Source organism: Symphalangus syndactylus, chromosome 19, assembly GCF_028878055.3.
Source record: "Symphalangus syndactylus isolate Jambi chromosome 19, NHGRI_mSymSyn1-v2.1_pri, whole genome shotgun sequence".
Lineage (NCBI taxonomy): Eukaryota > Metazoa > Chordata > Mammalia > Primates > Hylobatidae > Symphalangus > Symphalangus syndactylus.
The window spans coordinates 13,836,892-13,864,457 of NC_072434.2; the positions used below are offsets into that span (position 1 = coordinate 13,836,892).

The 27,566-nt window shown below is 41.9% G+C and overlaps 2 long non-coding RNA genes across 2 annotated transcripts in view; one reads left to right on the plus strand and one right to left on the minus strand.

The window, feature by feature from the left end:
* The window catches only part of LOC129458502 (uncharacterized), a 755,613-nt gene that overhangs the window by 102,478 nt on the left and 625,569 nt on the right, over positions 1-27,566 (plus strand). Inside the window, exon 2 of the long non-coding RNA XR_010114565.1 lies at positions 8,022-8,282. This is a non-coding gene — a long non-coding RNA (uncharacterized lncRNA). The remainder of the gene's footprint in view (positions 1-8,021; positions 8,283-27,566) is intronic.
* LOC134731883 (uncharacterized) lies at positions 352-3,513 on the minus strand. Its single transcript, XR_010114568.1, has 3 exons — positions 3,361-3,513; positions 1,412-1,536; positions 352-593 (listed from the first exon to the last, which is right to left on the minus strand). It is a non-coding gene; the product is annotated as an uncharacterized lncRNA (long non-coding RNA).

Here is a 27,566-nt window from a genome sequence, read left to right on the forward strand (position 1 = left end):
CATCTACAGAGTGGCATGTGTGCTCATTGCATGTTTTATCTGTGGCATAATTTTAGATTGCAAGCCCTCACCTATATTGGTTAATTCTGCTTCACATGGAAGAGACAGCCATTGGGCCAGCCCAGAACCAAGATCCCTGTCCCCAAGATCCACTGCTTCTGCTGTGGTCAGGCAAAGAGAAGGGTAAAAATCTACTCTGTGAACTCAGAGGGGTCTGGGTCTGGGTATTTTGAACACTGTATGTGAAGAGGTGTAAAGATGATATAAAATTATGTCAAACCACTGGAAACAAATAGAGTGAAATTACATAATGTGCCAAGGGAGCAAGAACAAATGGGGTGGCCAGAACCATATGTATGCAGCAGCTTAGTAAATATTTTTGATGGTGACATGATGATGATTAAACATAGAGTAGCTCAGATACATAGGATCCCAAGAGGGTAGGGTGGGACTCTGACACTGAGATCACCGACTGTGAGCTTGCTCTTGTTGTGGAATTAGCTCTTGCTCCCTGCCTTTTGGCAGCTCTTGCAGCAGCCGTGCTTCCTCTCCCTGTGGTCGCAGAAGGAACAGGAGGGCAATGTGCAGAACATCTGCTTAATGGAAGAAATGGGACACTCTGATTTTGCCCATTATTTTGAAGATGAATTTTAAAAGGGAAGTTAAATTAATTAAATGCAATCAGACTTGCTACTTTCCTTACAGATCAGGTATTTACTTTTGTAAGTCACTGGGCCCTGAATATTTACAGCCTGCCTTTTCTATTCATGTGTTCATGAAAGGCAGTGTGCGTGGTGGTTCGAAGTGATTGTGGAGTCAGAGACTTGTGTTTGCATCCAGCTCTGCCAGCTACTTGCCGTAATTGAACTAGTAATTGAATAGCCGAGTCCCTTTTTTAAGCCTCAGTGTACTTGGTTATAAAATGGAGTTAACATCCTCCTCATAGTACTAATATGAGGATTACATTAAAATACTGCATATAAAGTATTTAGTACACTTCCAGACACATAGTCAGTACTCAATACATAGTAGCTTTCGTTAATAGTTCATATGCTATCTCCCTACTAAACTGTCCCTTGAGGGCGTAGGCTCCATGTGCTTAATCTTTGTAACCTAAGGCATGGAGCCTTGAACACAGTATACAGCAATGAATTATTAATTGGTAACCTAAGATTATGCCACCATAGCTTAAGGGAAAATATGGGCAATTATCCATTTAACCTGGAAAATTCGGCCTCCCAAATGAAATTTTGTTATGGTTTAATTTGGTTATGCTCTAATTAACATCTAAATAATGGCCACATCTGTTATTCCTGAAGACTGGTATTGGCATGTTTGCTCCCTATTGCATACAAACAGATCCGTATATTTGCTTCATAATCTAGAATCTGCTTTCCCATCCTTTGCCTACATGTCTTGCGGGGTGCAGATGAGAATCAAGTCTTCCTCAAGTGGGCAGAGTGTTTCAGGTTGACCGCCATATTTACTGAAGTGCTGGACCACTTGCTCCTCACCTCTCTGTCAATGCTGTGCTGGCTGGAATGCAGCAATGACAAGCTCAAAAGTCAGTTCATCACCCGGACAGTCGCATGCATTCACAAAACAGACAACACATAGGAAAACACATCTAGATGACAGACCGCATTTTTCACTGCCCAGCTGGACTTCTGCATGTCACATAAAGGGGGCCTTGGGGACTTGCAAAATGACAATCTATGCTGTTGCTAATATGCCCAGCCCACCTGGGAGTGGCAGGGGAGGCGAGTGGCAAGAATCAAGCCTTCTTGGGAGTGCCATGGGTTCTTCTGCCTGCCAATCGCAACGGCGATGTGGCAGGAGCCACCCCCACCCAGCAAGGCTTAATGGCCGCATGCTGACTTAAAAACATAGTCCCAGGGAAGGCATTAACATTCTGAGCTCAGCTGTGTCATCTCGGTTGCCATAGCAATGCTGAGAAATATATTTTGTGTCCAATGGTTATTTCTCCACACTAATGAAATGGACATTTTTCTTCAGTGAATTGAATGAAAACTAATTGAGTAGTAATCAGCACAGACTCTGAAGTTCAGGGGAATGTAGTCTGACTAGTCTGACTAGCGCTTTGTGGAAATGCAGAAACCATTAACTATCTTCAAATGAGATGTTTTTAAATTAGTGGAATCTTAGCAACCTATTGCAGGCTGGCATGTGTTATCACACCAAAAATTTGTCATTTGTTTAGTGCTGGGATGGGAAATTTATTTTCAATTAATTCAAGTGCTGATAACTTTCTATGGTTCATTGTGTCCTCTCCTCCAATAAATAGCCCAAACTGATTGATGTGTGCTTCTAGATGGACTTTTAAATATATATATATATATATATATATATATATATATATATATATATACACACACACATGCACACACACACATATATATAATATATATAATTTATAATTTGGATTCTCAGATGTTTTCAGAAAAGAGTGTTTTTTGCTGAGACCAACTGTTCCTGAAGCTCATTGAGCAATGGAGATGAAAAAGTGATTTTTAAAAACTATATCTTATTGCTTAATCTGTTCAATGTCAAATATCACTGTGATGGAAGAAACTACACAGAGATGGCTGGAAGCCATATGGAGTCATCATTTTTGTCCTTGGATATATCTACAAATTCATCTTTGATTAATCTTACAGTTCTTTTTGCTTTCATTTGGATCATGAGTATAAACAAAAATACAAGTACAAACTATTTCCCTAAGTATTAACACTCCCCTTCTGAGAACATAATATTGAGTACTGTTATAAGTAGATCTTCATCTCCTTTGAATATGAGCCTAATTCACAGCAAAGAGACATTTGGTTACATGCAAATATGAGTGAGTTCCTTCACTACACTGGGATAGACTGGAAAGTTTCCCCTGAATCTTTAAGACAGCTGGCTTGTCAGGTGTGGTTCAATAGTGGGTTGGGGGTGGCTAAATGAGTTCCTAATTTCAGATGTCCTGTTTCTCTTGTTTAAGGAGTCCGCTGAGATGCGTCTGAGCTCTCTTTGCCCCCTGACTCTGTTGTGTCACCAGGCCTTGGGAAAGTAAGAGTGTCCATTCTTCTTCCCCTGTGCTCTCCAGCATGGGGCTGGATCTACAGGGTGCAGGTTCCTGAGCCTGGCATGAGCAGCCTCAGTAAGACTGTGTGTGATCTTAGGGGCAAGAGCACAACCAGGTTAAGGCAGGTGGGGTTTGAGAAAACCACACCCTAAAATTTGGCAAATGAATAAACAGATGAATCATTTTCCTAGGACTCAGAGTCTAAAGCTTCCAACCAGCACTAAATTCACATTAAAAATTTATTGTGCCATAATTTTTAAGTACAGCCAGACCTGATGGCGTATGTTGGCATTTCCTTGAGGTGAGATAAAGCTGTGTGGAGTCAGTCTCTCAGCTGATTGGCAGGACAAGGTGGAGAGGAGGAAGCCAACAGGGAGAGGGAGCAGGCACTCCTCTTCTCCGCAGACACCTTCCTTTTTTACAGCCTTTGGGTCTCAATGTGGGAGAAGACACAGTCTTCTGTTGCCATGGCAACATAAGTGCATCACAGTGGGATTAAGGGGTTGAAAGGCAAGAAACACCAAGCTTGGAGGAGTTGGGGCAATTGAGAGAGGATGGACTTTTGCTAGAAATAAACACAATAAGGTGGCAGGGCAATAGAAGAGAGTGGATTTATGGTTTATGACATTCCTAAAATATCTTTATTTAATAATGAAAACTTCATTATCCGGGCCCGGGTTGAAGTGTTGCTGTGGGCCCTCTGAGGATCCCAGCAAAGATCTTTCATCTTGACAGAAGTTCTAAATTACAACATTAGTGTTCTAACCGAGAGGCTGTTATTGCCTATTTGGTCTGTCCAGGGAAATGAGACACACATTGCTGGAGAGTGGGTTATTGAAATCTAGTAGCTTGGAATATTAAAAATGGGGGCTGGGTTGGGGGGAGGTCTCTTTCCCCATGAGCTAGGGATAAATTAAGTGATAAACCTGGGATGTTTACTAAAGTTTCATTATTTTTCAAGATAAAAAACCCCTAATTCATCTTTATTATGGCCAAAGCCATTATTATGTTTCACACCATTAAGAAACAAACGTAAGGAGATCCCTAAAGCTAATTTTCAGACCAACTATATGAACCTATTATGCCTTTATTTTCATCCCAGGTATCTCTGACTCCTTCTCGGTTATGCAGCCTGACCTCCAAAAAAAAAGTATTTGGTCTTCAGATTTTTCAAAGACAATTAGGTCTAACTGGCTCCCGGTGTTTGACTAATGATCAGAACAGATAGCTCTCCAGATCACAGTTCAATTTCTACTCCTTCTGGCAGGGCAAGAAAATGGCCTACCTGTGCTGGTGGAATCAGAAGAGGGCCAAGTGAGCAGAGGGCTTTGCAGTCTTTTCTTCCCTTTGCTCTCTCAATTCTTCCTCCTTATTTTCCCACCTCCCACTAATGCAAACACATCCATTTTCATTTTCTGTTGACTGTCTCTAAGGCCAATCTCACAAAAAGGAAGGCAGTTGCCTAAGTGGTTTAATAACAACAATTAAAAAGTAGGTTTAATATGTGCTAGACACTTTGTTAAATGCTTTCACTGAATTATCTCGTTTAAGCTTTACACCCATTTTATGAGGTCGGTACTACTATTAACCCCACTTTCAGTTGAGGAAGCTGGAGTCAAAGAGATTAAGCAACTGGACCAAGACAACACAGTTAATACATTGCAGCACTGGGTATTGAACTCAAGCCTTTTCATTCAAAAGCCCAGACACACGGCTCTTAATCCCTGTACTATATTGTCTCCCATATATTGTAGTGCTAAAAGTTTCCTCCTGCCCAATTACCCTGTATCCCCACCCTAATCTCAATATCAGCCATTCCTCTGCCTTAAGAAGGAGGTTGGTGGCCCCTGGTAAAATGGAAATGTATTCCCTGGGGATAGAGTAGCAAGTTTGCTGCCTAACATTGGTCAATGATGACACATCACCTGTTGAGTATGGCTAGTATTGCACAACAGTTTAGTTCTGCTAGAAATACCAAATGAGATAGCGTTTAAAATGCCATTTTAAGTTATGGTACCACATATCCTTACATGTAAGTTATCATTATAACTATCTGGAATGATTTTTACCAGTCAATATGTAACTATAGATAACTTTATTAATTAGCAGATAGCAGAGTCCTAAGTGATTACAAAATGGGTCAGTTCAGTGTTCCTGCAGAAAGAGATCATGAAAAGCCCTCAGTCCGGGGTACAGCTTGGGAGAGCAGGCCAGAGAGAAGGACCTCGGAAGACATCCTGGCAAGCAGAGAAATGGGCACCAGAAGTGTGTGTGTGTGTGTGTGTGTGTGTGTGCGTGTGCGCGCCTGCACATGTGTACTCCTGCACAGGATAGGCATAGACTGTGGACGGGAAGGGGATAGAGGGTAAGGAGAAGAAAGGTGGTGGCCTCTGACAGCAGAAAAAGGCAACACTGAGAACAAAACTTTCCTTCTTTATTTAAGGGAGGCCCTAGATATCTGAGCTAGTGGTTTCCAAAACTGGCCAAGGTTCAGAAGGAAGACTTAAGAATCTTCCCGTGTGCTACTCAAGACTGATTTAGTAGATCAAGGTTAGGCCATACACTTGCTACTCTATCCCCAGGGAATGCGTTTCCATTTTACAAGGGGTCTCCAATGCATGGGTAGAACCTAGGCATTTATACGTTTAAAACAGCTTTCTAGGCAACATCCACTGAGTGCTCAGCCCTTGGGCCCATGTAGACACTCTGACTGCACTACTCTTCTATTCCATACACCTTGCTTCCTTCTTCCCTATCAAAGTGCCCCTGCTTAACTCCTACACATCCCACAGCTCTCAGAGCAAACATCCCCTTCCAAAGATGCCTTTCTTGACCTTGTCTAGGTCAAGCTCCTTCATTATGCACTCTAGAGAGACAAGTTCTTTTCCCTTTGAGCACTTGTCTCAATTTATAATTACATAGTTAGAGAGTGAAAATCCATTAATATGAAACAGGGATAATATTTGTTTCCTGAAACTCCAATCTCTTTCCAGCACCTAGAAAAAATCAGAATATGGTTGGTGATTAATAATGTACATAATTTTTATCCTTTGTCTTAACCTGGGTTTTCTGGACATCAGGCTTTCACCATGCCAGTTCTTTGCTCTCTTTTCAAACTATATCAAGTTAAAAAGCCTCTACCCATCAGCCCAAACTCTCCTTCATCAGACCCACACTCCCTATTCAACTTGATTTCGAAGAATTTCCTCCTTAATTAGCTGGCTTCTTTATTGTCCCATGGAGTAAGCTTTTGCTTACTCCAAACTCTATGTCCTTTTTAAATTTAGTTTTTATTTTTTGAGATGGAGTCTTGCTCTGTTGCCCAGGCTGCAGCAGTGGCGCGATCTCGGTTCACTGCCACCTCTGCCTCCCAGGTTCAAGCGATTCTCCTGCCTCAGCCTTCTGAGTAGCTGGAACTATAGGTGCCTGCCACCATGCCCAAATAATTTTTGTATTTTTAGAAGAGACGGGTTTTTGCTCTGTTGGCCAGGCTGGTCTTGAATTTCTGACCTCAAGTGATCTGCCTGCTTCGGCCTCCCAGAGTGCTGGGATTACACGCGTGAGCCACCATGCTCAGCTTCCACGTCCTTTTCATGTGCCATTTTCCTTCCTTAGAATGCAACAGACTTTTTCCTTACCACCTATATAAATCCTTTACATTCTTCAAGATCCAACTCAAGTTCGAAGAGCATCATAAACCCTTCTGTTTTGGGTTGAATTGTGTCCCCCCAAGAGATGTTGAAGTCCTGACCCCCAATACCTATGAACGTGACTATATTTGGAAATAGGGTCTTTGCAGATGATCAAGTTAAGATAAGATCCTTAGGGCAGATGAGCTGAGCTGGCCCAACATTCCCGGTTCCAGACTAGTGCTATTTGTAACAGGCATGCTGGGTTTTAGTCAGCCAAGTGGTACTTGAATTTTAACCCTGAAATTTTCTTGGTTCTAATTCCTGAAAAGATCTTAAGGAAGATTAATAAGCTCCTGGCAGGCTTTCTAAGACCTGACTTCTTAGAGCTGGAGACCTCATAAGTCTACCAAGAGCTTTTGCATCAGGAGACATGGCCAAGGAATATGTCTATATCTGCGGATTGTCTCTTTTCTTAATAGCCATATCAGTAGAGTCAACCAAGAGAGTTGGAAAGTGAAGCAAAGAAAAGCCAATAATATATCTATCTACATATCTTTACATTTCTAAATTATTATTTTAATTAATTAATTTTGAGATAAAGTCTCTCTCTGTCACTCAGGCTGTAGAGCAGTGGCACAATCATAGCTCACTGCAGCCTCCAACTCCTGGGCTCAAGAGATCTTCCTGCCTCAGCCTCCTGAGTAGCTGGGGCTACAGGCATGCACCACCATGCCAGGCTAATTAAAAAAAAAAAAAAACAAACAACAACAACAACAAAAAAACATTTTTAGGGATGGGGTCTTGCTATGTTGCCAAGTCTGGTCTTGAACTCCTGGGCTCAAGTGATCCCCCTGCCTCAGCCTCCGGAGTAGCTGGGATTACAGGTGTGACCCACTGCACCCATCTTCTATAATATATTTTAAGAGTGCATTCTGAAAGTAGTCTTAACTACTCACATACCAGGGACTAGGCTTGTCATGAGAATATACAAGTGATTAGTCAGGGCCTTGCAGCTACTGTTATTTTGCTAACATCTTCCCAGGGCTGGCTCACACGACTGCTTCCTTCTGGTGACAATGTCTGACCTAGTAGCAGGCCTAAAGAACCGGACAAACTGGACCACTATCGCTATTTAATAAGGCCTAAGTGAAATGTATGTTAAGGTCACTCCTAGACCAGCAGTCTCTACAGAGCAGGAGCTGCCTTGGCTCCTTTCAGTTCAGCTCAGGCCCTCCTGTGCACTTCATGTGTGTCTCTCCAATTTGCCACAAGAAAAATTTCTCCTTTTCTTTTTTTTTCAGTTATGTCTCCTGAGTTCTAGTTCTCCGTCCTGAAGACCATGTAATGTGAGTTACAAGCTGTCTACAGAGGTAAGCATTTGACTCTGGCCAGCTCAAGATATTCAGCAAGATGTGATTGTCCAGTCTTGAGGCTGTTTGCTGGGAGAAGCACTACATAGGCTATTGCCAGTGCCAAGGAGAACAATCCTAACAAGACTGACAGCCCTGCCCAAATGACACGGCATTGAAAATGACACCTGACTGAATGAAGCTGACGCTGAGGTAGGTAATGAGCTTCAGAGAGAAGGGAGGGACCAGCCACAGAGGAGGCATGATGCAAACTGCTGGGGTCCTCAGAAATGTATGAGTGACTCCTTCTTGCCCCAAATCTCAAAACCATTTTGATAAAATAAAATATACCAGATTCTTTCCATGACATTGAACCAATAATTTTTTTTTTCTGAGGAATCATGAAAAAGAAGAGAGTAGAAGTGATAGGAAGGGTTTTTCAGGGTTTGGAGAATGACTTATGCTTGAGTTACGATTTTCCAACTACTAGTTAATATCCTGCCTTTGGCACTGTCTTTCCCCAGGAAGAGATACAAATAGAGGTGGGGGGGAACAAGGCTATGAGACCTGAGAGGAGGTCTTCCCCGAGGCCGAAATTGGGAGGATAGTCTTGAGCTAACCCCACCCTCTAGGAGTCTCAGGTTTCCCATAGGTCATTTATTTGCCCGGGTGGGTGCCTTAATTTCTTTCTAGGCTAGGAAGTAGAAGGTTGATTGAGATCTGGAATCTCCACTGTTTCCTGAGCATAAGAACTCTCAATCACTAAGGATGGGTTCCCTGAGCATTTATAATGCTATGCAATGTTGTACATCTTTGCAATCCACCAAGCCCCATGATACCCTGGGCTATATTCTTATTGTTCTCTTTTTGAGGATGAGGGAACCATGTCTTATAAAGTGGAGAAATTGGGATGAGTCATTTTGAGTGACAGGAATAGTAGAGAGACATCTGTTGTTTTCATGGATCCTAGCATAAATGACATTATAAAGCTAAGCATCATCTCCTAAATTCTTTCTGAGTTAAATCTGGGATAACATAAGGGTATACTGAAAAGATGAATTTCTAAGAACAAGTCTGATAACATAGGTTGGCTTTGGAGTTGAATTCTTATCTGTTTTCAAATGGGATACAAATGTGTCAAGCTGTTAATACAGACTGCTGGGATCTGAACACATAGCAGGTGTCCCCCCAAAATTTACACATTGAAACCTAACCCCCAAAGCGATGGTATTAAGAAGTGGGGTCTTTAGGAAGTTTTTGAGTGGTATCATGAGGATGGACTCCTCATGAATGGGATTAGTACCCTCATAAAAGAGGCCTAAGGAAGTTTCCTCAGCCTTTCTGACATGCAAGGACACAGCTAGAAAGTGCCATCAATGAAGAATGGGCCCTAGCCAGACACTGAATCTGCTGGAGCCTTGGTTTTGGACTTTTCAGGCCCCAGAAATGTTAGCAATAAATGTCTGTTGTTTACAAATTACTCACTCTAAGGTATTTTATTATAGCAGCCTGAATGAACTAAGACACTCACCTATCAAGTTTTCCCTGATGGTTGAGTAAAACGAGTGTATGAAAATCAGGGATGATGTACTTGCACAACCCTGGGAGTGAGAACCTCCTTAAATTTTACACCCTCGACACCCCTCCTGCCCAGCCTTGTTGAAAATACCCAGCATGAGGTTTGGTGCATAGTTGATAATAAGTAATTAGATTCCTACCTTCTTTCTTCAATCTCAATTGATTAAATTGATGAGGCTTACTTACACCTTCTCCGTTCTGTACCTTCCCAGACTCTTCAACGTTCCCATTCTACTTCTCTAGATCTCAAAGTCTAATGCACAAACAGGGTCCTAGATAGCACGAGTTCACACAAGGATGGACAGAGTGAGACTTTTGGTCTTTCGGAAGAGCCCAGGGAATTGCAAAGTTTAAGATGAACTCTAAAATGCCATCCATCTTGTTTTTCTGGCAGGATGAGTAGCCAGGCGGCAGATTTTAATTGTGGTCTAAGGGGCAAATGCAGTTTTAAAGAAAACTTTAAGAGTACGATTACATGCTTAAGAACCTTAAGTTGAGAGTACAATTAGAGGTTCTTCAGATGAATACAAAATACAATTTAGGTTCTTAAGAAGCCTTGGGTTAAGGGAGATAGTAATTTTAAGTGTTTCTTCTGGGGTTCCATTTAAAATGAGCTCCCACTCTAAGGTCTCTCAGGAAAGCTAGACTGCTAGAGTTTAAATTTGAGCTTGCCACTCACTATGTGACCTTGAACATGTTGCGTGACCTTTCTATGTCTCAGTTTTCTCATCCATAAGATGGGGGATAATATGGTATCTATTTCACAGAGAATGTAAATAATACAAATAAAATACTAGCAAAGTATACATAGTAAGCTCTCAGTAAATGTTATTAAGTGACAGTATCATTATTTCAGTGACCACAGAGAAGAGGAAGTTCTATAACTCTGCTCTAGAAAGTCTGTTGTACAACAATCTATTGCTTTATGCACACTTGTTATGGGTAACAAGGTGATTTTGTTTCAGAAGAGAATGCAACACATCAGAACTTTAAACAGCATATTCTCTACTACATTTAAATTATGACTCATTTCTCTAATTTAATTTACACCCTTTATTTAGAAACACACCTTCTGTGTACAGCAGCACACACCTGCAACATATACTAACAGCATCCACTGCAGAAACAGGTTGAGAGACAGGAAGAAGCTGAAAGAAGCTAACATTGATAAAGTTCCAACCGTGTGCTAAGGACTTTACTTACATTATGTTGTTAATTCTTTTAAACAGCCATTTAAAAGTCTATTCTTGTGTCCATTTTATAGATGAAGACATCAAAACTAAAAGCACTCAAATTTTCCAAGGTCAAAAAGCTGGTAGGTGGCAGAGCTGTGATTTGCATCAGCTTCTGTCCATGCTCATTTTATTAGATCACAAAACTCTTGGGTAGAAAGAACTTTAATTTCTTTGCCTAATCCTTTCTTGTCTTCCCCTGTGACTCTGCACCCACTAACCAATTCCAGTCTCCATGAACCGTCATCCAATGACCCTCCATGCTTCTCAAAGTAGAAGAATGAGCTTTGTCAGCTCAGGAACTCATTCTTTTGGGGTGTGGGAGAACAGCATGATGAACAATAGAAAGCAGGGACACAGGGCTGTGGTGCTGTTTAATTAAATTAGCTTGAGATAATGGTATATCCTGAAATGGGAACATATCCATTAATGCTGTTATTATTATCAAGGACACGAATGGCCCACTGAGGATTGATGAGAGAATAAACTGTCCATATGCTACGAACCATAAGGGAACAATTGATAGGAAAAACCTCAGCGAGAAACTTTGGATGGGACTGATAATGCATCCTCCAGCATAAAACACATACACACACAGTAAAGGGGATGTGTGCTTGGCATCTGGTAAATCAGTGAACTGTGAAGGCACTGAGGCAATAAAGTGAGCAGGTTTCACATTAATATTATAATATGATATGTTTATAGGATGGGGACATTCAAAAGTGATTCCAGCAGCAATGTATAGGAACTGTTTTAACTGAGTTCATGTTCTGCAACAGAAGTGCAGACTTCATCAGTCACGCAAAGAAAGGAGTCATGAGAAGGGAAGGTTTTGGATTTGTTTTCCCCTGTAAGTGGCCTTTGAATTTTATTGGATGTAACCTACATAATGCATTGTTTATCCATATACTATTTAGCCAGGAGGGGTGTTTAGGAAGACACAAGCCTTGTCTACCTTATACCCAAAGGATGATAAAATAAAATATGCATATCTTGATGCCTTCCTGAAGCCATAAGCTTGTTCTAGTTCACTAGGGATCCATCTCTTCCTGTATGATCTATGGTGTTATGGACAGAGGGTAGCGGAATGCAGCCAATTATAACCATGGAGCAAATCCTGGGAAGAAGAGATGTAATCCAGGCTCAAGGAATGATTTGCTGCTGAGAGGGGTTCTGTTAGCCCCGGAAAGGGTTAGAGGGAAAAGGTTCACAGCAGAAGAGTGCAGATATGTGCCTGAGAATGTCAGGAAGGGCTGCCAAGGGTGAAACAAAGGGAAATTTCCCACCTGGAAAATGTTCCTCCTGACAGCAATCTGTTCCAAGTAAAATCAAATGGTTTGCAAAAATGTGTCGGGAATCACAAATGTTTTGTGTGCTTGGGATGTGAAATTGTTCAATGATCAGGCCTTATGCATAGCCTTTGGATAGCTTATGGGTATTGATATTTGGATCTTCATAGAGCCCACCGGGTTTGTTCTCAGGCCCACACATCAAAACTGAGATATTCTCTCTGAACCTGTTCAAATAAATGAAGCAGGGCCCTCCCACCAATAGCTATTACCCTCTGCTGTCAAGCTCTGACATATCTTGGAAAGTAATCCAGCACCAGACTTCTCTGTTAGTCTCCTGCAGTGACCTCAATAACTAGGTTGAGGGCTGGGGAACTGCCCTGGGTTAGGGGTAGGGGTGGGAGTCAGATGGTGTAGTTCATATTTACTCTACTTCTTATCCACGGGCACGGAGGGGATTTCTTCGCACATTCCAACATGAAGGGAATATTTCTGGTCCTTCTTCCTTTCATTTGTACCTTCTTGCTAAAAGAGGAGTGATTAATCTGATTGATGAGAGTGATGTCCTTCTCCCCTTTCCTTCCACTTCTCTCTTTCCATTTATCCTGACTTCCCTTGAGTGGAACATATTCCCTCTGCCTTGATTCCCAGGAAGTCAACACATACAGCCCTGGGTGTCCCTTGTCATGGAAGCTCACAGTATCCAGTTGGTCTGCAAAGACCTTCCCAGGTGGTGGGAGACCTCACTGAGTCAGACATATCCCTTCTCCACGTCTTCACTCTCTCCCTTTCTAATGGCTTCTCACCCCCAGTTTACTTACATCCTCAATCTGATTGAATCACAAAACAATTCTCCTTGCCTTTTACATTCCCTTCCTTGTTATCTAATTGTTCTCTTCTCTTCACATTGACACTCCTAGAAAATTAAACTTTCTCAAATGCTCTCTCGAATGCCCTCATTTCCCAGCCTCAGCTCAGAAAAGGCCTCTGTGTCCACTGCAGGCAAACTGCTTTTTCAAGGCCATAAATGACCTCTTATTTCTAATCCCATGGAAATCTTACTTCTACCCTTGGCTGAATTTGAACGTGTTGATCACATCTTCCTCCTCCTTCTATAAATTCTGTTCTCCTTCAGTGTCTCTGACATAGGGCTCTTCTGTTCTTCATATTTCTCTAGACGCTTCCTCTTGGCCTCCTTTAATGGACTCTTCTTTCCCACTCATCTCTTCCATGTTTGCTTTCCTCAGGTTTCTGCATCAGCCCTTTCCTTATGCAGGTCTCTCATGAATCCACTATGTATTACTTAAATGCTAATGACATCCCATCATTGTCACCTTCTTGCTGTAGGACTTCATGTCCAGGCCACTGTGGCAGCCTTCTATCTCTCTGTATTTACTCTGTTCCTTCTAATTCCCTTTGGCCCTGTAGCCAGAGACATGGCTCCAAAACATAACCTTGGTTACATTGGTCTAATATTTAAATTTATCCAATAGTTCCCCTTGTTTTTAAGTAATGTCCCTGTTTGCTGTCTAGACCATGCCACCACTAACTGGGTGGTTGTGTGTTCAGATGCCAGCCAGTTTTGGGGTACCTACTCTGTGCCAGGTCCCATACTGAGTTCTGGGAATACAATAATGACTTAGATAGAATCAATCTTCTGCTCACAGAGCTTATTTGTAGTTAGAGATGGTTAAACCAGTAATTACAGTAAAGTGTGATAAGTTCTAAGATCAAAGAAGTACAAGTTACCATGTGATGAGATCACAGAGCCTCTTCACCTGGAGTGCAAAAGTAGAGAAGGCTTCCCCGGCAACCATGTTTAAGCTAGAAAAAAAATTATTTTACAAAATTGCCTATCATCCTTGCAACGGGCAATGCTCCCTTTTGCTCTTTTTTCATACACCCCTTTTCTGTTACTTTCTGTCCTCCAGCGGTGAGGAAAGCTTAGAAGTTCCTGAAAAGACCATGCACATCTTTAGTCTTTCTCAAAGTTAGCTGGTACCCATCCTTTAAAGCTCTTTCATTGAGTGGTTTACAAAGGGCAGTGAGCTTGCTGGTTAGTGCTGCAGTAGAGCAATTCAGGATTCAGTTCAATTGTGCCCCTGAGTTGTGCATCCTTGGGAAAGTTATTTAACTTTACTGAGCCTCCTTTTTTAACTTGTAAAATAGGGATAACAGCGGTACTTCCCATTGGGATTCGAAGGGACCCAGTAAATGGCAGCCCTCTTTCCTATCCAAGTTTTGAACAAATTGAAAAACACAACAAAATAATAAAGCAGTTGAGAAACTGAACATCCCTTTCATTAGTGATTAAGCTGGTACTAAAGAGTATGGCTACTGTATTTTATTGATACTAAAATGTACTTTCCCTTCACATTTAACATCTTTTCACTGAGGGTGCATTTTACAATCAATTGGCATGTTACGGTTGCTGCTGGCCAAGTGGCAGTCGTGACATAGTTGTTAGTGCCTGCACACACATGAACTTGGGTTATTCTTGGTGGCAAACCAGGCCACTGCATCTCTTGATGTTTCCATCAATAAACTACTAAGAACCATTTAGGGAAGAATAAGTAAAAAAGTCCTGGTTGTTGTCTAAAACCTTCCTTTGCTGTCTTCTAAGAGACAGAATGCTAACAGAATGGATGTCTTCTGCTTGGAAGAAAATTCCAGAATAATAAGAAACCAAGGCTGTATCTTGATGGCAAGGAGGAAATATATATATATTTTTGTAAATCATGTAGCTACATAACTCTGAGTCAAAATGTGATTCAAAACAGACTCTAAATGTGAATTTTAAAGGTATGTTTTAGCCAATTTATTTTCCTTTTTATGTACACAAAAGAGTGACATGTCATAAACATGTAATTTTGAAAGAAATAATCTTATTCAATAAGCATTAAAAAATTCAAAGTGATAGAATGGAATGTATTGCTTCATGGTCAGTGTTTTTCTTTTTATGTGATACATAAAATCATGATGCCACTTTCACTGATGGTACCTTCCATGAGGTGAAATAGCATGTATCTGCAGGCAAGCAGGCTTCAAATGCAGAGCCATAGGACTAAGCAGACCTCTCCATGAGGGGTGAGAGCTGGTTGCTTTGCAGCCTGTAGAGGCAGAGCGCAGTTATGCTTCCTGTGGGAAGCTTGTTCCTAAGAAAAGGGGAAAGGAAGGAGTTGGAGTTGGATTTCCACATGTGCAGTTCATGTGTAACCCAACTCACAAATTGGATTAAGTCACTCCTCCCTGAGAAGAGATGGAGAGAGTTCAGGAATGTTACCCATGTGGAGTTCCCTCGACATGGAAGGACACATCAATAGAGTAGCTATCTCACAGGTTTGGCGTGACAGCAAAATTAAGTGGGTAATGTAAAATGTCACTCAGTTGTCTTTTAGCATTCAGTGTTGCTGATGAGCAGTTTGACATTTGACATCAGTCTGATTCTTCTTTGATCAATGGCCTATTTTATTTTGCTTCCTCACCCTTGTGGGAAGACTTCATCTTTGCTTTAGTCTTAGTATTCTGAAATTTCAAAAAGATCTGTCTAGGGGTGGGTCTTTCTTTTTCTTTTATTTTAAGTTCAAGGGTACATGTGAAGGTTGGTTACATAGGTAAACTTGTACCACGGGGTTTTGTTGTGCAGATTATTTTGTTGCCCAGGTGTTAAGCCCAGTACCCATTAGTTATTTTTCCTGATCCTCTCCCTCCTCCCAATCTCCACCCACCGAAAGGTCCCAGTGTGTGTTGTTCCCTTGTATGTGTCCACGTGTTCTCATCATTTAGCTACCACTTATAAGTGAGAACATGTGGTGTTTGGTTTTCTGTTCCTGTGTTAATTTATTAAGGATAATGGCCTCCAGCTCCATCCATGCCCTGCAAAGTATATGTTCTCTTTCTTTTTATGGTTGCATGGTATTTCATAGTGTATATGTATCAGATTTTCTTTATCCAGTCTATCACTGATAGGCATTTATGTTGACTCCATGTCTTTGCTATTGTGAATAGTGCTGCAATGAACATACCTGTGCAGGTGTCTTTCATTTATACTAATTAGAATTTTGTTGGCACTTACATTTTGAATCTAATGTCTACGTTCAATTCTGGGAAATTGTCTCTTGTTATTTTTTTGATAGTCCCCTCTTCTCTGTTTCTCTGCTCTAAATTTCTGGAACTGCTCTTAGTCAATGCTGGATCTCCCGGATTGAATGGCTATGTTTCTTATTTTTTCCAGCTCTTTTTAATTTTTTATTTATACATTTTTTGAGACTGTCCAACCCTTTAATTTCTAACTTCTCAATCCTTTTTTTATAGCATCTTGTTCTTGTTTTGTGGATGCAATATTTTTCTGAATCTCTCTGGAGACTTCTGCGCAGGCCAGAGAAAGTCAAAATGTGAAGCAAAATGGGTTTAGTGCTGGTATGGTGGACGACAAATTCTGTTGAAGTGGTCTTGAATGCTTCCCCTAGTGATGTGATGGTTTCTAGTATCATTGCCTGCTGGGGCAACACATCTTGTGATGGCAACTTAAAAAGTTTACTGCTTTCTGTTGCTTCTCCTCTTCAGAGAAATCTAGGTTAAGAAGTCCCACAGGCTGGGCGTGTTGGCTCATGCCTCTAATCCCAGCACTTTGGGATGCCAAGGTGTGAGGATCACTTGAGGCCAGGAGTTCAAGATTGGCCTGGAAACCACAGCAAGACTCCATCTCTACAGAAAATTTAAAAAGTAGCCAGACGTAGTGATATATGCCTGTAGTCCTAGCTACTTGGGAAACCGAGGTGAGAGGATCTATTTAACCCAGGAGTTTGAGGCAACAGTGAGCTATGATTATGCCACTACACTCCAATCTGGGTGACAGAGCAAAATCCTATCTCAAAAAAAAAAAAAAGAAAGAAAGAAAGAAAGAAAGAAAGAAAAGAAGTTCCATAGACTTCTTGGCACTCTGTGCTTCACAGTATCGGAGCACATATTTACTGAGTACCTACACTATGCTTGAGTCTCTACTTTCTCCCTTGCTTTGATCTAGCAACTGGATCATAGCATGCGTTCAGTAAATGCTTGTTGAATGAATGATTTCACTTAAATACATTTCAATAATTACTCATTAAATACCTCCCAATATATTTCCAGCAGAATACAAAGCATTTTGTATTGTTTAAAACAAAAACAACAATATCAACAACAAAATAGTGCAAGTCACACCCAATGCCATTGTGGAATTTAGAGTTTAGTAGAGTAATTAAATTAACAAATAAAATTCCAAAGTGATACAAGACAGTATTTAGGTATTCAGAAAAGCGTTAGAATGCAGTTTCCAGGCTGGGCGCAATGGCTCATGCCTGTAATCCCAGCACTTTGGGAGGCCGAGGAGGGCTTATTGCCTGAGGTCAGGAGTTTGAGACCAGTCTGGCCAACATGGTGAAACCCCATCTCTACTAAAAACACACAAAAAATTAGCCAAGCATAGTGGCATGCACCTGTAATCCCAGGGCTCGGGAGGCTGAGGCAGGGGAATTGCTTGAACCAGGGAGGTGGAAGTTGCAGTGAGCCGAGATTGTGCCACTGCACTCTAGCAAGTCACTAGATGTCACAGTACTGGAGGACAGGTGACAGAGAAGAAGGCATCTTTGAAGGGATCATTCACATCAGGGGCCCCAGTGGCAGGTCTGCATAGACATGGCAACATGCAGATCTGAGCTTTACCCCCTTGTCATTTACATTATTCATGCCACGTGGTGCTATCTACATCACCTCTTTTCCTTCTAGCCTTCAGAGAAGAGGAGGCAAGTTTCAGGACATTAAGTATGCTTTGCCACTTCCTGCTCAGATCCAATTCTAAAATGAGTGGTTATCATCTGCCCAGCAGTCTTTTGACCTGTGGCAGCGGCGGCTTTGTAGGAATCTGGCCATTCTTTTTTTTTCTCTCCTGCTCTCTGTTCATTTCCCAGGCTGCACATAAGCCCATTGATTGCCGTCCTTTGACTTGTATTCCTATGAAGCCTTGTTATTTTTCCTTCCTTGTGTTCTTTTTCTGCATAATGGCTGGTGGCAGTCACTTGGACAGGGCTCAAACCATTGCTAGTTCTCCTTGTGCATAGATTTCTTATATTATTCCTACCAAAGCTATTAAATGTTGCTGTTGACATTTTCTTTTTGGCCACATGACAATAACAATATCCAGATCTCTAGCCAAACACCTGCTCAGGAAATATGTTACTGAGGAACTTGAAGCCTTCATTCTTATCCCACACCCCTGGGCAATATTGTCTTCTTCCACAGCATGGCTTTGTAGTTTACACCTCTTTGCCTGGCACTCACAGCCTTCCGTGGTCTGATCCATGCCTGCTTTGCCATGGTGTTTGTTCCCTATGAGTCTTCTCACTTTTGAACACTGATGTCTGAAGTTGCAGGACTAGGAAGAGGCTGGGTCAGGATCAGAACCCAGCTCTCTGATTTCTAGAATGAAAGTTCCTGTTTACCAGACAGCCTGCGTTTAGTCTTCCTCTTCAGCCAATGGGGCTATTTCTTCCTGATGACATCCTCTAGCATTGACAATGACTCTCAAGTGACATTTACTCAAGTAGTGCTGTGTATTCTTGCTTAACTTTGTCTAGGGTTGATACTCAGCTGGTATCGTCCTACATGGTTGTATAGGTTGTTAAAATATCAAAATAATTCTTTGGTGGTTAGTAAATATCTGTTACTCTAAATTCCTAATTAAACTGTCCAACCATCATCCAGGCTGTCCTGGCACCTTCTCTGGCACCTCTCTAGTTCTTCTTGTGATCTAACTATTAAGGGTTAACACCTGGTGCTGTAAGGCATCTCCGTTACCCAGCTCTCATCCTATGGCTGGTGTTTCTTCTTACCAGCTGATGCCTATGTCATAGGGGTTTCTTAGAACTTTTGAACATCAGTCATGATGTTGTGTCTGTGTCATCTAAATGCTTGCAGGGCTCATCAGTCTGTTTGGCAAATGAGATGGCACTAATATGGATACCCAGCTTGGGGGCCTGTACCTGCAACGTTACTGGATGCCAGGAATCTCTGCTCAAAGGTCTCTTGTGCCGGTAGAAATTGGAGTCACTTCCTATGCCACTGCCCTCACTTTCTGCCTAGCCATAGCTCCATAAGTCTCTCCACGGCTGCCATGATTGGAGCATTTCCCACTTGCCATCTTCCTCCTTTCTCCAGTCAGCCCAGTGCTAACTACCTGTGCTTCTGTATCAAGCCACAATCGTGTCATTCTTCTTGGGATGCAGCCTATAAAGTGGATGCATTCCACTCTCTGACCACTAATGTTTCCTCTGAGAGCTGCATGCTTTGTTATTCTACTTGGGTTGGCACCATTCACTCACACTACAGCTCTACCCACTGCTGCTCCCCCTGAGCTGCTAACTGATAGTCCTTCTTCTACCAGGTCTCCGGTTGTCACCTCACTTTCTGGAAGGTGAATAACTACTTTTTCTCTGTGTAGTACTTCTTTAGAGGGTCTCCAGAGCAGTGTTGCTTGGGCCTCTAAAATTAAAGATTTGTTAATGCTCATAGACAAGCTTTTGTTTTCTTGGAATAAACGTGTGCTTGCAGGAGGCTGCATTCAGTCGCTCCCTGCTGTAGTGGAACCAGTTCTCTTCCCCACTCCCTGTGCTATGCTGCTAAGCCCACCTCATCATGCCAGGCAGGTTCTTTGTTCTCTCAGAGTAGACTGCTTTCCAGAAGTGGATCTCACACACCTCCATTGTAGTTTGGCCTTCATCAGGATCTTTCTCAAACTTATCCCAGTTTTTCAGAAAACCCTATTTGTCTCTGAATTCCCCATACTGAGAATTGAGGTATTTTTCTGTAGGGAGGTCCCCATTCCCACAGGAATCAGTCAGTGGAAATGAGCTCTGGGGAAAGGGAAGTCACCAGCCCCGACTAAGTCATTCAGCCGGCATTCCCTCTTAGCGCTGTCATACCTCACTGAACTTTCTTGGGGGATGAAAAGTGTCTTTTTTTTCCTTTATATTCTCCCATGTCCTCTAGCATAGGTCTAGGCACTTTGTACAAATTTAATATAACTTTGTGGAATGAATGCATAAATTGATTCATTTCTCTGCTAGGCATTGTTGCTGGAGCTTACATTAGAGGTTTCTTATTTGGCTGTGTGTCATGAGGCTTCAGGGATCTCATGAGTTTTTTTTTGAGACACAGTTTTACGCTGTCGCCCAGGCTGGAGTGCAGTGGCGCAATCTCAGCTCACTGCAACTTCTGCCTCCCCAGCTCAAGCTATTCTCGTGCCTCAGCCTCCTGAGTAGCTGGGATTACAGGTGCACACCACCACACTAATTTTTATATTATTCATAGAAACAGCGTTTCGCCATGTTGGCCAGGCTGGTCTTGAACTCCTGACCTCAAGGGATCCACCCATTTCAGCTTTCCAAAGTGCTGAGATTACAGGCATAGGCCACCACACCTGACCGAGCTTTTTGAAATTATAAATAAAGATTCTGTATATGTGAGATTTTTTTGAAAGGGAGAGTCTATAGGTTCCCTCTTCCCTTGTCCCCACAGATTTTCAAATAAGTCTATGCCCCTCTACCTTTAAGCATGTCTTAAAGGTGGATCTTGAGCATCTTGAAGGACCTTCTTGCTCAGAGGAGGCTTTGTGGTACTTAGTGTCTCTGTATCTAATTGAGTCTGGGCCGGTAGAACATGAAAGTGGGTGACTAGGTAGGAATTTTCTAATGGATGTTTATCCTTTAAGAGTTCTCCAGGGTTGCTCAGTCATAGAAGAAAGGACTGAGAATGCTTTGCCTACACGCTGATCTGATCTAGCACCTTTCTATCTTTGCCCAAGCTTTTTGATGTAGAATCTTCCTGGTGACTGCTCTCCTTTGTCCCTTTGGCAATCCACTGTCTCCTGTCTCTTTCCTGGTCTATCTGTGTCGTTGTGATCAGTGTCTCCATGTGTTTTTCAAATGGGCTGTTTGTGCTTGCTGTTTACATAGATTTTTATAGATTTTTAGGTCATCTACTTTTGGCAACCGATGGAAGGCTCTGTAAGTACGTGCCTGAGTCCTTGCCTTCAGAATTATGCCCAGAGGGGCACTGAGCAAATAAGGTGAGCCATGTTAATGACACCTTGGGTTGAAGACACATTTGAGATTACTCTTTTGCTGTCTTGAAATCCTAAAATCAGGCTACCCTGAATCCATTATGCTTTTCCTAAACTAGAATATTGTAGAAGTTAAATATTCCAAGTGGAAATGGGGATGGAGTCTTGAATTGTGAAGCATTTTATCAAACTGATGTGATTATAGTGTTTTTTACATGAGACATATCCTCTCCAACAAGTGAAATATCATGACCTGGCATTACCCTACCCTTTCAAAATAGCAGGCAGAGAGTTTAGAGCAACTAAAAACAGTGTAAGTGCCCCAAGCACTTCAGGAGCTGAAATAATCACAACTTTCCTCTTGCAACAATGCCTACTGGTTAGACATTCACAAGACTTTTCACTGTCTTTGTACTTCACTGTTTGTGGGAGGGGTAGATGAAAAGAAAAAAAGAAAGGGGAGAGGCAGGAATATAGCCCAAGATCTCAGGAGGAGGGAGCCTTTAGCTGGAGCCTCCCTCTTTTTCTTCCAAGAGGATGATATCAGGATAGTAAATTACCAACCCTGGGGAATCAGCTTGTCCCTTTAAGGCTATTAAAGGGACCAAGCTGAGCTGGATTCCTAAATGAGCTTTGAGGATTACTCTGCCAGGTGGAAGGTGACTGCCCATGGGGGGAAAGAGAAATTGGCTCCCAGTATACCATTTTTGAGCTGTCCAACGGTAATCCTCACACTGATTTAAGCAGGAGGCATTTGAGATAGTAATGGACAATTGCCTCTCGCTTTTTTCTGATAACAGCAGGTGCTCGCAGCAGCTGCAGCTTATCCTAGGTATGGAGAATGTGAAAGGTGGGAGCCTTGGACAGGACATGAGTATAGAGGGGAGATGTGGATTGGCACCTGGAAGGATGCGGGACAGATTTGGAAATAGCAGGTATCATCTCAGTCCCCAAAGGGAGCTGCCTCTCAGACTGAGTTTTGGGAAGAAAGATCAGGACTGCTCTTGTTCAGCAGAGGGACTATAGCTTCAGGGGCAGATGTCATTCTTCAAAGGCAGGAGCTAATTTTCTTGCTGGATTAAGGAAAAGATTCATGAGGTCAATGGTGTGGGCCGTGCAACCCACTCAGTGGCTGTCCTGGAAACATCAATCAAGTCCAGGCGTCCAATCTTGACCACTGGCAAATATCTATTTTAGGTTGACCCCATCCTCACTTGCTGGAGGGAGGAGATGTTATTCAATGTGGCAGGGAACTTATTAAACTACTAGATGGCAATATTTTAAAGTTAACTTTAAAAAAAGTGTCCTTGGCATATGAGCTCTGAGAGGATATTGGGATCGTTTTTTGACAGGTGAAAAGTCCTAACACAGGCCTTTGGGTAGAAGGATGAGTTAGAGGCCTTGTGGGCTTTCACCTGGACGATTGTAATATCCATAATGGTGGTCTCATTCTCTGAAGTCTCCCCACATCAGTCTGCCACCATCCACACTGTTTTCAGTGTGTAATTTCTAAAAAGGCATTAAAACAAAACAAAACAAAACAAAACAAAACAAAACAAAACAAAACATAAAAACCCTTTGCTTAAAAACCTCCAGAGACTCCTGGTTTCTATCATTGATACAGTGTTGGTTCCCCAGCATGCCTATTACCGTATTCATCATCTGATTTCAACATGCTTTTCCAGCCTCATCTCCCATTACTTTTTGCCCCGAATGTCTGCTCCAGCCCCTAGGAACCACATGTTTCCCTGTGGATGTGCTCTCTCTTTTCTACCTGAGCTTGTTGCTGGTCCCTCTCACTGAAATCTGTCTCCTCCACCATGCTCTGGCAGGGGGATGCCCAACAACCAGTTCCAATGTCACCTCACTTAAAAGCCTCCTCTGGTAGCTGCCTCTCTGCACACTTCCCAATTAAGGCAGATTTTACAGTTTCCTCTGCTGTAAAAATTACAAATAATTTTTAGTAAATTTCTGCTAGAACACTTGCCCCTGCTGTACAAATTATATTATAATGTTTTGTTAATATGCCTACCTTCTCCAATGGAACTGGGAGACTATTCTTACTCACTTTTTTCTTCAGTTTCAGCATCTATTACAATACCTAGGAGAGGTGCTCAGTACATACTGGAAGAGAAAATGAATGAAGGCTTGAATGAATGTAGAAAAGAATACAGCACAGAAACAGAGGTCACCAACGTATAGATAGGAAAGGCATATAGAAGGTTATGTGCTCCCCCGCCCCCAGCCGCTCTCCCCCTTCCAACTTACTGTAGGCAATTTGCACCTAAACTGTCCTTTATTTTTCTGTTCCATCGTGTCTTGTTGCCCTCAATTGCTGTAGTCTGATGTTGACCCTGCATGACAAGCAGATCAACTCCTAATCTGCCAGAGCCCTAGTTTTTCTGGGACATTTGCAAGCTCCTGACAGAACCCGAGGAGAGGAAAACTGTCAGCCCTCACTTGTCAGTTCTTGGAGCAGCCAGTCCAAGGCTTAATTTGCACCTTGAAATCCCCTGGGGCCACCATGGCGCTGATTGCTGGTTTAGTTCCCTTCAATAGTTTATCTTAGGGGATAAGTAGGATAGAAGGATGGAGGATGAGGACTATCACCACTTTATTGTGGCATCTCCAAAAAGCTGGGATGGAGCAGGGGTGTGGGGAGAGGGGTGTAGACAGGGAAATAGAAAATGAGGAATGAATAGACTGGTTTTAAGTTTCACACCAAATTAGAGTACTAATGGGGAAATTGAGTTGGGAAACATTAAAAAAACACAAAGATGACTCAGTGTAAACAGCACTGTCTAAAAAGCAGCAGAAGATCCACACAGGGAGAAGCTGCACTTGAGTGATAATAAAGGAGGCAGCTAAAGCAAAGAGATCTCCCCGTCTGCACTAGGTTTCTATCACTTAATCAAAACTGACTCCAGCCACTGCAGCTGCAAAAAAATGTTCCCAACCTTCCATTAATTTCCATACAATAACTCTCTAATGGGGGAGCTGTTCGGGGGAGGAGCGCAATCAATCTGGCCTAATGACACACTGGAGACCTGGGGAAAATGCAAACTTGGAGCAATTTCATGGCAGGTGCAACCTTGGAAAGCATTACCATTTTTCTAAGTTAATTTGTTCCCTTGATATGTTTGAAATCCATATTTGTACTTTAAAGGTCTAAAATGCAAGATGATTAAAAAATATAACCGGATTTTTGTAAACCTTTCAGCAATAGCGGGTGATATATTGGCTGCCTCCCTCCTTCCTCTCCTCTGTGAGCAGGGATCACTTTGCCTTCTTTTATCCTTTGCTGTCATCTGAGGTGGCTGTAGATTCCCTGTTTTGTTTACTATTTTTAGGTTTTCCCTTGGCTCCCGCCTTCTGGAATGCTTTTGCACTCTGGGCAGAGCCAATCTAGGAAATGGCAGCCAGACCTCTGGGTGGGATTTAGACCCTAAAGGAGGAGGAGCAAAGAAATCTCATTACCGGATTGGTTGTGGGCGGAGAGACTGCAATGTCTTCTTCTTGTCTTGGGCTCGTCCTCCGTGCCTAACTTCTCTTCCCAGACAGGTGAAGAAAGGTCCAAGGAAACAAAAACAAAATCTGGCACTTGGCCCTCATTCAAGAAATCGAGAATTCAAGAAATCAAATCCCTTGATTTCTCCGTTTCACTGGCTCTTCCCTGGCCTTGCAGCCTGAAGCTGGCCTCTGGAAGTCATCTAGGCAGAAGCCTAGATGTTCTTGGCAAATCCTTTTCCTCTTAGAACTTGTCCTAGGAAGTAAAAGTATACTCTCTGCCCCACTGAAATACACACACATTCTCTCTCTCTCTCTTTTTCTCTCTCTCCCCTTCAAACATCTACTTGGAATAAAATGATCATGTGCAGATTTCTGCTCCCTGGTTTGCCATCTTGCCAAAGGTCTTACAGACTTGCACTGTTTATGGAACATGCAGGTAACTTCCCTGCCTCTCCTCTACTTTAATCTAGGGAACTTTACGTTGAAAGAACCCTTCCTAGACTCTTGCGGATTATTCTTCCCATGCTTCAAGTGGCTTTTCCCATTCTGAGAGCAAGGCATTTTGGGAGCCCTGGGTATATCTCTCATTGGTAGGGCATTCAAACAACCAGAACCTCATAAGTTCTTCCAGCCTTTGAAATAAGGTATATTTCATTCCATTTAGCCTTAAGGTTTATAAATTAATCCAAAAACTCTCTGAGAAATGCATTTGCCATCATAATTGAGAATCTGATGATAACTTACTCAAGAATCCAGCTCTAAGGCTCATTGATGGTGCTTAGAGTTCAAGGGTTTCATGCTGCTTAACTCTGTTAAGTGCTCTGGGATGAATTGCCACTGGAGAGAAACACAGATCTTTTAGGGCCAGAAGTTAGCAGACAGTCTTTTTTTCTGAACTATCATTAATTAGCTCTTTGGGAGCTTTAATTCCTTGCTCAGAAAGAGGGAATTAACATTCATCCCATACTTAGGAAATATTCTCTTTACTGTCTTGCACTGATGCTATCCCAGCACCTTAGTGTAGTAGCTGTGAGAATGCCCCATGCAAACCTCTGACTCTGGGTGGGGGGCATAGTTAACCAAGAGTCCCAGCTGCTGGGCTCTGAGCTGCATTACTGTGTTTATGCCAAGGCCACACCTCCCGGAGGTGGCTCCCAGACAGTGACTGAGGTTGGCAGGGATACTAAGGCAAACCAAACTCTAGGAAATGCCAGATTCTTTAGATTTCATCTTGATAATTGCCCTATGGCCCTGCTGCACTGTCCTGAGTCTTCATGGTGATCTAAGACAATCCTACCCCATCTTTCTTCCTGTCTTTTTTCTTTGGAAGTCTCAGACTTGCATGGTAGTCTGATGGCTCTTCGAGTCTCCCCAGCTCCCTTCTTATTTTCTCTTACGGGTATATTCGCTATAAAAGTATTTCACCATATTTAATCTCAGCTTGGTGTCTGTTTATCAAAGAACTTGGACTAACACGCATAGTCACAGGCACCGGAGAGACTATGTCTCCTGGAAAATGAGAATTCAATTGGTTATATTCCACTAGGCTTCAGGAGTTCAGATAGCATTATTTATTTTGCATTTAAAGGTAAGGACGGCAGTATAAAATAATGCCCAAAAAACCTGTTGAACTCTTAGATTTTTCTCTTGGTTTTGGAACCTTCCATCTGTGCAGAATTCATTTTATTCTAGAAATGTGTTACCTTTCTACTCCTCACCATGTGATCTGTGTATGGCACTCTAGGTAACAGGAGCTGACATTTATTGTTAAACCTGCTTCTTGAATCACTCTGAGGGAGACCATAAATGTCTCTGATGTGATTCCATATAGAGACTTAAAATGGCAATGTTATCTATATGTGCAATTATGATTCGTCTATTTCTCTCAAAAGATTACAAGTGCTGGAAAGAGGCTGCAACCTTTTTTTTTTTTTTGGTGAAGTGGGGTGAACAGTGGATTTATACAAGCACTGTTGGGTTATGAAAACATTATCTTGGATCAGCTTCTGGGAGTAACTTTATTTATCAGGAACTCTTCTCTAGATCAAGAGTTGAAATAACCTGGACAGATTACAGTAGCTATAGTAGGTCTTCCATCTGGGGCAGTTGGGTATACACAAGCTCTAATGCTATCATTTAATCTTTTTGCAAACCACACATAGCAAAATTTTGATTCATATCCTACTGGAGACACTCAATAATTACTTCTAGCGCCTCAGTCTCTCTTTTAATATTCTGTCATTTATTACCACTTGCATGAAACAGGAGACGCGTAGATGTAGCTGTGGGTTCCAATTTTTGTGTTTTTCTTTTCTCCCTTTCCCTGAAAAAAAAAAAAAGACAGGTTTTGTTGGAATGAGTAGTATTTTATTTTATAGCAGAAGCCAGTATTTAATCAGAATATTTAGTCAGAGAAGTTTTATCCGTTTATGACATCTTCTATCTTCTGGACAAAATGCTTCTAACATAGCTTACTTTTTTATGAGATGGACAAATTTAAAAACAATTTTTCTTTTTTATTATAGAAGTATTCCATGTTTGAGTTCTGCATTCTAAAGTATTAACCGAAAACAACATTGTTGGCTCATTCCAAGTGAAAAACATGGTAACTGCTGTTCCCTAAATTTATTTATCTAGAGGACAAGTCTGAGATCCCATGCACTTATTTGTTCTTTCTTTCACAAATATTTGTTTAAATTTTATTCAAGAAATGTTTATTGAGTTCCTGCCATATGCTAAGTGCTAGGGGTACTTGAATTAACGAAATGGACAAAATTTCTAGCCTCACTAA